This window comes from Triticum aestivum, chromosome 1B (assembly GCF_018294505.1).
Source record: "Triticum aestivum cultivar Chinese Spring chromosome 1B, IWGSC CS RefSeq v2.1, whole genome shotgun sequence".
Classification (NCBI taxonomy): domain Eukaryota; kingdom Viridiplantae; phylum Streptophyta; class Magnoliopsida; order Poales; family Poaceae; genus Triticum; species Triticum aestivum.
In genome coordinates this window covers 98,453,189-98,461,478 of record NC_057795.1, presented here as the reverse complement: position 1 = coordinate 98,461,478, position 8,290 = coordinate 98,453,189, and positions in this window count along the sequence as shown.

Below are 8,290 nucleotides of genomic sequence, written 5' to 3'. Positions count from 1 at the left end.
ATCGAAGGGGACAAACAGAAGCTGGAGCCGTACAACCTTGATTTGAAAAGCATCGCTGACCTACAAACCAGAATCAAAATTCCTGTAGAAGATTGTGCTAAACAGACACCATCACTATTCAACGTAGCAAATTTTGTGCTCGGTACAAATCTTTAGAAGGGTGACGAGATGGTGGCATTAAGATCGTCTGGATGGGAGAATTATCCCTTGACATACGAGCGGATAAAATCTGCTGCCCTCGATGCCCGTGTGAGTTTCAAGATAGTTGCAAGGTCCAAAGAGCTTGTTGCGAAGCCGTCTCCCATGGAGAATGAGAACAAGAACAAGAAGAAGAAGAAGAAGAAGAAGAAGAAAATGCTGCACCAGCAGGAGGGCATTATGGATGGATGAACTATTTCCTCTCATGTAAAAAAAATTATTCCCTCTCAGTGTATATTGATATAGATGGACTATTTCGATGGTGTGCATGTCTTTGGAACAGAGTAGTAGCATGGGTCCGCTTGACTATAAGGAACTATTTATCCGCATATATAGCTTTCTCTGCTACTCCTTCCAGTGATCGGTATGCAGTGCATGTGTCTGTAGACATGACAGCTTGTCCATGGAAGTTCAACTACGACGACCATCATGTTTCATCTCGCGATTCCCACGACGCCTCTCCAACCCACGGCACCACGCTCCCCAACGAGCACCTCACCCCTCTCGGCCGCACTACCCCTCTGCCTTTGTGTGCATGACATGTGGGCCACCTAAAATGCAGCGAGCATCAAGTTTCTACCACAGCCACCCGCGATTCCCACGACGATGCTCGAACCCATGAAACCACACGTCCCCGACCTGCAGCTCACCACTCTTGGCCCCACTGCCCCTCTGCCTTCGGGAGCATTACATGTGGACCAGTCACCTATCGGGTCCACATGTTACTGACTCAAAGGTAGGTGTAGTAAGGCACTGAAGCTCTGTCCCGACGGCCCTGAGAGGGAAATGTAACTCCTGCGCCAGGGCTTGTGGTGCTCCTGCAGCACGAACTCGTGCCAAACTCGAGATTTGTTTCTTTACCATACATGCACGCAACGATTTAATGGACATTGTAATCTCAACATGTGATGGGGAGCTCTAAATTTGAATTTGAAACTTATAAAACGAAAAGATTCAAAACAAATAAACTAGGAGAGAGGGAGTATATCATAGGATGTGTCCCATACAAAATAAGTCCCCTGGTTTGTCACTGCGAAGATGCGGTTAGAAAGGAGCACAACGTCTTCCTACTCGTACGACAACAAATCGGCTGCAGACAGCATGGTCCGCCTTTGACCGCCATGTGCAAAGTTCGTGCTATCTTATTCAATCTCACCATGGTTCCATCGTACCAATTCATGCGGTGGCCCGTTGCATGGCTGATCCCAATGTTGGACAAAGGTTCTACGGGAATGGTGTCACCATTGTAAATGTTGTGCAAATTGATGTTGGTACCCTCCTGTACATATGCAAGCCAATCTCCACTCGCACTGAGCCTAGCCTGTGAAACAGTGGGCAGGGGGAGAATTAGGAAATGGACACAGAAGTAGTCTTTAGAATGCATTTACTACATGATCAAACTCATCTTACCTGCTCATCGGAGGGAATTCAAGTGCCCCTCAACGTCGGCATCTCAAGGGGCGTCAACTTGAAACTACGGCCACGCCGCGCTGGAGAGACCCCCAAGGAAACATCCTCATGCGTTCCACGGAACATCAAGATGCATTTGTATGAGTAGTTTATCTTGTGGGAGAAAAGGATGAACGAGGGAAGGTCTCTAGAGATAGAGATGGACACTACTACTACTAATGTGCTGGCCCGTGCGTTGCAATGGATCCAAACTAGTAGAATAATACTTGTTCACATGCTTGAAATATAAACACTCTAGTTTTGATATACATGTGTCAGCAGACACGACAACTTGTCCATGGAAGTTGAACCACCTCGACCATCATGTTTCTTGTTTCTACCACTGCCCCACCCACACGTGATTCCCACAACGCCGCTCCAACCCACGGCATGACGTCCCCCGACGTGGACATGGATCCTCTGACGTGGCTATCACTGCCTTGCCCTACCTTTCCTTCGTTGACAGGTGGGACCCACGCTTATGGGTCCCACATGTCAGTGACAGAATGGTAGGATTGTTCGTCCCCCTCATCCCTCTCGGCCCCACCGCTCCTCTGCCTTTGTGTGCATGACATGCGGGCCAGCTGAACTGCGGTGACCATCAACTTTCTACCACAGACACACCCGATTGGACGCGGGGTGCCTGCTCCGCTGCTGTGCTCTGATCCGTACTCCCGCACCATCGAATTTTCATCCAGCGGCTGTGACACATTTCGTCCCGGGCATCAATCCTCAGCTGGAGTACTTATGTACTACAGGTAGTACCCGCCGGTGTGGCCATCTACACCTCGTAACGCCCCGACGCCCAGCTGTGGCACCCTCGCCATGCCCACGCCACCACCGGCCGGTTCATCTCAAACGAGTGAGTCACAAACCACGCCACCACCATGAGAATGACATGTGAGCCAGCCGCATTTAAGATCCGCATGTCATTGACTCATAGGTCAGGCACTAAGCCACTGAAGTTCGGTCCCGTGGGCCCCAAGAGGGAAATGTAACTCCTGCGGCAGGCCTTGTGGTGCTCCCGCAGTACCAGCTCGTGCCAAAACTGGAATTTGTTTCTTACTACTACCAACTAGTACTAGTAAGGTACACGTGCATTGCACGCATGAGATTTTGGTGGTTTGTGCATTATGCTTCTACATGTGGAGTTTTCTGGATTCTAACATGTGGCAAAATCTGGTGGAATGTAAGGTTAGGCAAGTTTGATTAACTTAGGTGAGTGTTTGGTTCAAGCCACACCTTAGGCAAGCCACACTAAGGCCCCACATGACATACACACAAAAAATGTGGCAAGATTCCCTTAGGCTTGCCAACTTGTGGCTCTCATTTTGAAGAACTAATAACTTTGCCTAAGCTTAGTTGTGGCAAAGTTAGTCATGAATTAAGTTCAACCATGGAGTCTTCTAGATTATACATGTGGCAGAATCTGGTGGATGATATCCAACGGCCAGTAGTGCTCGGATTTGCCATCTTTGTACCGTCGGATTGGCTTCATACAATGACCAACTTTCAAAGTTTTTCACAAACTATATAGGGGGTATAGATATAGATGTGCCAGTCCATTGCAATGGATCCAAAGTATATCTATTTAGTGGAGTGCACTCTAAACACATTATCTATTTATTTTTCTTTGACCTTCCGTAGCCCTGCAACCAAGCCACATAAGCTTCATGGGTGCCCCCCACATCATATTATTCATACTATGTTGATTGAAAAAAAGATAAATCACCCAAAACAAGATCTTCTCGTTTTTTGTTCCTACGATGTTGTGCCGTGCACGTATCTACTAGTTGTATAGTGGTAGTACTAGTAATGTAGTATTAGGAGTACAAACTTGGTACTACTAGTAGTAGTAGTACTAGTACGGAATGCTCCCACTCTATCAACGAGCCCCGTCTGACACAAAATTTCTTGGCTTCCGTGCTATAGCTAGATCTTCCCCTTGTTTTTGTTTTCCAACCCGGCGGTGGGCGGGGTGTCGGTTTGTTCAACAGTAGTCCCACATGAAAGTGAAAATGATAGGCACAGGGGCAGAGCTACGTGAGGGCCAACACGTGCCCTGGCCCGCCCAACCTAGTAGGATTTTCGTAGTTGTACATCCAGTTTTGAGGCATGGAACATCAACGGAAGGGTAATTTCTATAGTCTGGCTAGACTGGCACGCCCAACATTTTGCTTCAAGCTCCACCACTGCTAGGCAACACGCCTTCCCTAAGCTATGTGTCATGCCGGACGGGTCGTGTTGTACTCCCAATTCCCGGACATGTGGAGGTGCGACGCGAACGTGGCAGGCCTTTTCCTTTTACTAGCAATGTGCCCGTGCGTTGCGACGGATCCAAAGTAGTAGAATAGTAGTATTTGTTCACAAACTTGAAAGAAATCACTATTGTTTTGATATACTCCTAATATATTACTCCCTCCGTACCTAAATATTTGTCTTTTTTGAGATTTCAAATGGACTATCACATATGGATTATATAGACATATTCTAGTGTTTCTAGCAAGATGCCCACGCGTTGCACGAAGTTGATGGAAAAGGTAAGCACAACTTATGAATTGACGGATGGAGTACTAGTTACAGTGATGCATATAATTAAGCAATGGGATTGCACATGTCGGTATTGACTGGAACGGTAATGCAACATCACAATAAGAATTAAGGCCACGATGATGCGATCGCAGTGGTGGTTACAGAAGGCAAGAAGAAAGATGGATCCACAAACGTACGACCTCCTCCTCCTCAACTTAGTGCGCCGGGCCACCGACCGGTGGCTAAGGAGCGGCGGCTTTTGTGGCGAGGTCGAGGTGCTTCTCAGCAAAGGCATCTAAGGCTTCCAGCCGGTTGAGGAAGGCCAACGTCGTAGCGTCCTCACTGGCCTCGTAGATACCTATGTACACGATTTGCTCGTACACGTGGATGTGTAGGTCGACGAATTCTTGCAGGGCGAGGCGCCTCGCGGCGAGCGCGACCTCCAGGTGGACATTCTTCGTGGCGTCGGCAGGCAGTCGCAGGGCCACCAGTGCTTGAAAGAGGTTCTGGCCATGGAGGACGATTAGGGTGGCAGGCAATGAGGAGCCCGGGCGCGCGGGCTGGAGGAGTACGGCAATGTCGTCTGCGAGCTTCTTGAGGACAGTGAACTTGTTGCTGGTGGCAACGACCATCTGGTCCAACTGAGAGTCATAGTTGGCATCGACGGCCACCATCCACCAGCCGGTCTCCAACACCGTCTGGAGACGATCCTCGGCGCCATGCCGCAGGCCGGCGTCGTGGACCATCTGGCGCAGCAGCTGGCTGCTCACGCGCATCGCCGCCATGGGTATGGAGCAAGCTCTTTTGCGCTTAGTTTAGGTGCTTAGGCAAATGCTTAGGTGCGTACGATGTGGTAGATGCATTGGAATGGAGGGGCGCCTTTATATGAGGGCAATAAGGGCAAACAACATTGCATTCACATCGTGCAGCCTCTCTTCCCAGACCTCCTCCCATTACTTCCCTCATGCATTAATTGAAGGAGGATGCATTTGCCGTTCAACATATCGGGAACCGCTACTCCCTCCCTCATCTGCATTAAAGCCGTATCGGGAACTGCGCCGCCCGCTGTCAAATCGAATACTCCCTCCTTCTAGGTGAGTATTAAGTCATCTTATGAAAACCAAATACTAGTAAACACATAGGCGTGGTGCATTAACTCTCACGTTGTTTCTTATTTTTTGACATAAATAGAGGAATCACCCAAGAAGAGATGTGGGGCTTTTATGCTTTAAATGACTTGAGACTATCAAACATGACATGCAGTGGTCAGTTCGTTGCACAAGAACAAATACAACCCACGTCAGCACACACGCATCTTATAGCATCACATCCAATGACTATAAAAGATGAATGAGACAAATTATATCTCATCTAGATGAGTTCTAGCAAAACAGTAATAATAATACTTAGTACTCCTGCGCCATGTATCATATATTAGTATCATGTAGTACTTTATTTATTGCCATGTATGACACATAGTTCACGAGCGCTCTCTATATGTACCACCTTTCTTTTAATTTCAAGTTTTGCTCCATGGCGCAATCCATCGATACTACTACTGTACAAAAGTGGAGTATATACATTTTTTAAAAGGCTAGAGGGCGGGGTAGTCTAGCTCGGTCGGTTTCACGAGAGGCGAGGGCCTTTGTGATTTGACGGCTCATTAATGCTGTCAAATCGAACAGTACTGTGCCGCCCGCTGCACGCCCGTCGCCTCCATTAAACCCCTCCGTTAAACCCGCATGCAAACCGAGAATCCTGCTCCAGCCACACGTCCGTTCATGAGCGGGCCGGAATTAAACGCAACACCGGCCGAGCTCCCCCCGTCCGCCCTCAGTTTAAACGAGGCCAGACGCCGGCCAAGATCCTACCGTCTGCCCTCTATTTACACGAGGCCAGACAGACAGCGGGCAAGAATCGCACCCCTCCGCCGCTCCCCCATCTCCTCCTTCACCATTTTCTCCACCCTTCCAATGGCTTCTGATGAGCCGTTCTCCGGCATATTACCCGGCTGGGTGGCCCGCCGAGCCCTCCGGATACGGGCGAGGCCGCTCGGTGCTTCACCAACCTTGCTTGGCCCGACGGAGCCAGTTACTGCCCCAAGAAGGCACGTGGTTCAGCAACTCGCCGCTCCAGTTCAGCTCGATGAGGAGTGGCGAGTTGCTCCACGGCGGCACTGTCGCTGCCGCGTCATACCGCGCCACCAGTGTCTGCGGTGACCGCGCCTCCCGTGTCTGTGGGCGCGCCTCCCGTGCCTGCAGCAGCGCCATGCAGGCAGAGACAGAAGCCGGGTGCATGGAGAGCGACCAGTCGATGGCCAGCTTCTTCGTGTCCGCCGCCATCATCGAGGAGAAGTAGAACACGGGAGGCCGCCGCCACTTGGGACCCATGAAGGCCACCGCCAAGGCGACGACCACGGATTCAGGTGGTTTCTTTGCTGCTTCGTCTCTTTTGAGAACCTTTGTCGACCCCGCAAGTGTCTGACGGACATGAGGAAGACAAAGGGATCCGCGGGCAGCCATTTAGAACTAAAATAAGTCTAGATATATCCATTTCTAGGACAAGTATTTCCGGACGGAGGGTGTATTAATTATACAAGAGAGCCGGATTGGCACCTCTTAGTTCATGTAAGTGTAATGAAATCCATCATGTTTATATGAAGATCCGGCTTTTTTATATGAAATCCTTCATGCTTATATGAAATCAGTCCGTGTTTGCATGAATTTCATCTGGTTGGTTAGAGTTGTAAAAATGTATGTCGCTGGCGTTTGATGTCGTCCTCCACGGAAGGAAGCGGGAGGAAATTTGCCGGCTGCCGTTGGAGATGCTCTTTATGCTGGAAATAATAGAGTGACATCCAATCCATTTGAGTTAATTGCCTGTATGATTGTCCCTCTATAAAAAGTTAATTGCATGTACAGTGTACACGTGACTTGCAGGGTGGCTACAGCTTTGTACAGAAAGTTAAAAAGAAACAAGTCCATCCTTAATATTCTAAGTACTCCATGGGTTCCACTGTCAGTAAAGTAACGAAAGAAGTATATATTAAATAAGTAGAGTAATATATAATACAAAAATCTAAAGTTAAAATACAGAATTCGAACTCATGTCATCGCGTTGTGAGCATCCGATGCTAACCAGCCCAGCACATTTTTGTTGTAGACCATGCTGGAGATATATCTCCATGTCTACTCTTATATATACTCCATTCGTTCCTAAATATTTGTCTTTTTCAGATTTCAAATGGACTACCACATACAGATGTGCATGTAGACATATTTTAGAGTGTAGATTCACTCATTTTGCTATGTATGTCTTTTCAAGAAGGGGTCAGATTTGTCCTTGATTTATTTATGTGGTATCCAGATGGCACTGCACCGCCAAGAAAAGAGGGTAACATCAAAATTATGGACTACTTTTTTGAGTATGTTGGTAAGGTCCGGTCATAGTCACGTGTTGAAATCTCTAAAAAGACAAATACTCCCTCTGTCCGGAAATACTTGTCATCAAAATGGATAAAAGGAAATGTATCTAGACGTATTTTAGTTTTAGATACATCTCTTTTTATCCATTTTGATGACAAGTATTTTTGGACGGAGGGTGTAGAAAACAGAGTTGGTGATGATGGTGTGCATGCCATCCTGCAATATAGGTCATCGGATTTATATCTAACGGATAGGAAAGAAACTATGGCAATTTTGCAAAAATATAACCACACGTCTCTCCACGTTCGCAAATAAGGCCTTCCCTCGTTCAGCCTTTTCTCTCACAAGATAAACTACTCATACAAATGCATCTTGATGTCGTGCAACGCACAGGCAGCTAGCTAATTTCTTTTAAAATAATTGCTGCGATAATTGGGTTGAAGTGATATATTTTATGTCTGCCCCGAATGATTTCAGATTCACTAGTAGTAACAAAGAAAAGGTTGCCTTGTTAATTAACAGAAAACAGGGTGAAAACTATCACATGAGGCCGGTAAAAACAAGGCACACTGGGTTCATCGTCATCGTCACTACAGCTGTGCGCGCTCGAGAAGTCTACATATCGAGGGGGCTACTGAGCAAGGCACCGAGACACAATGTTTGAGAGAGAAACCAATTGACAGATT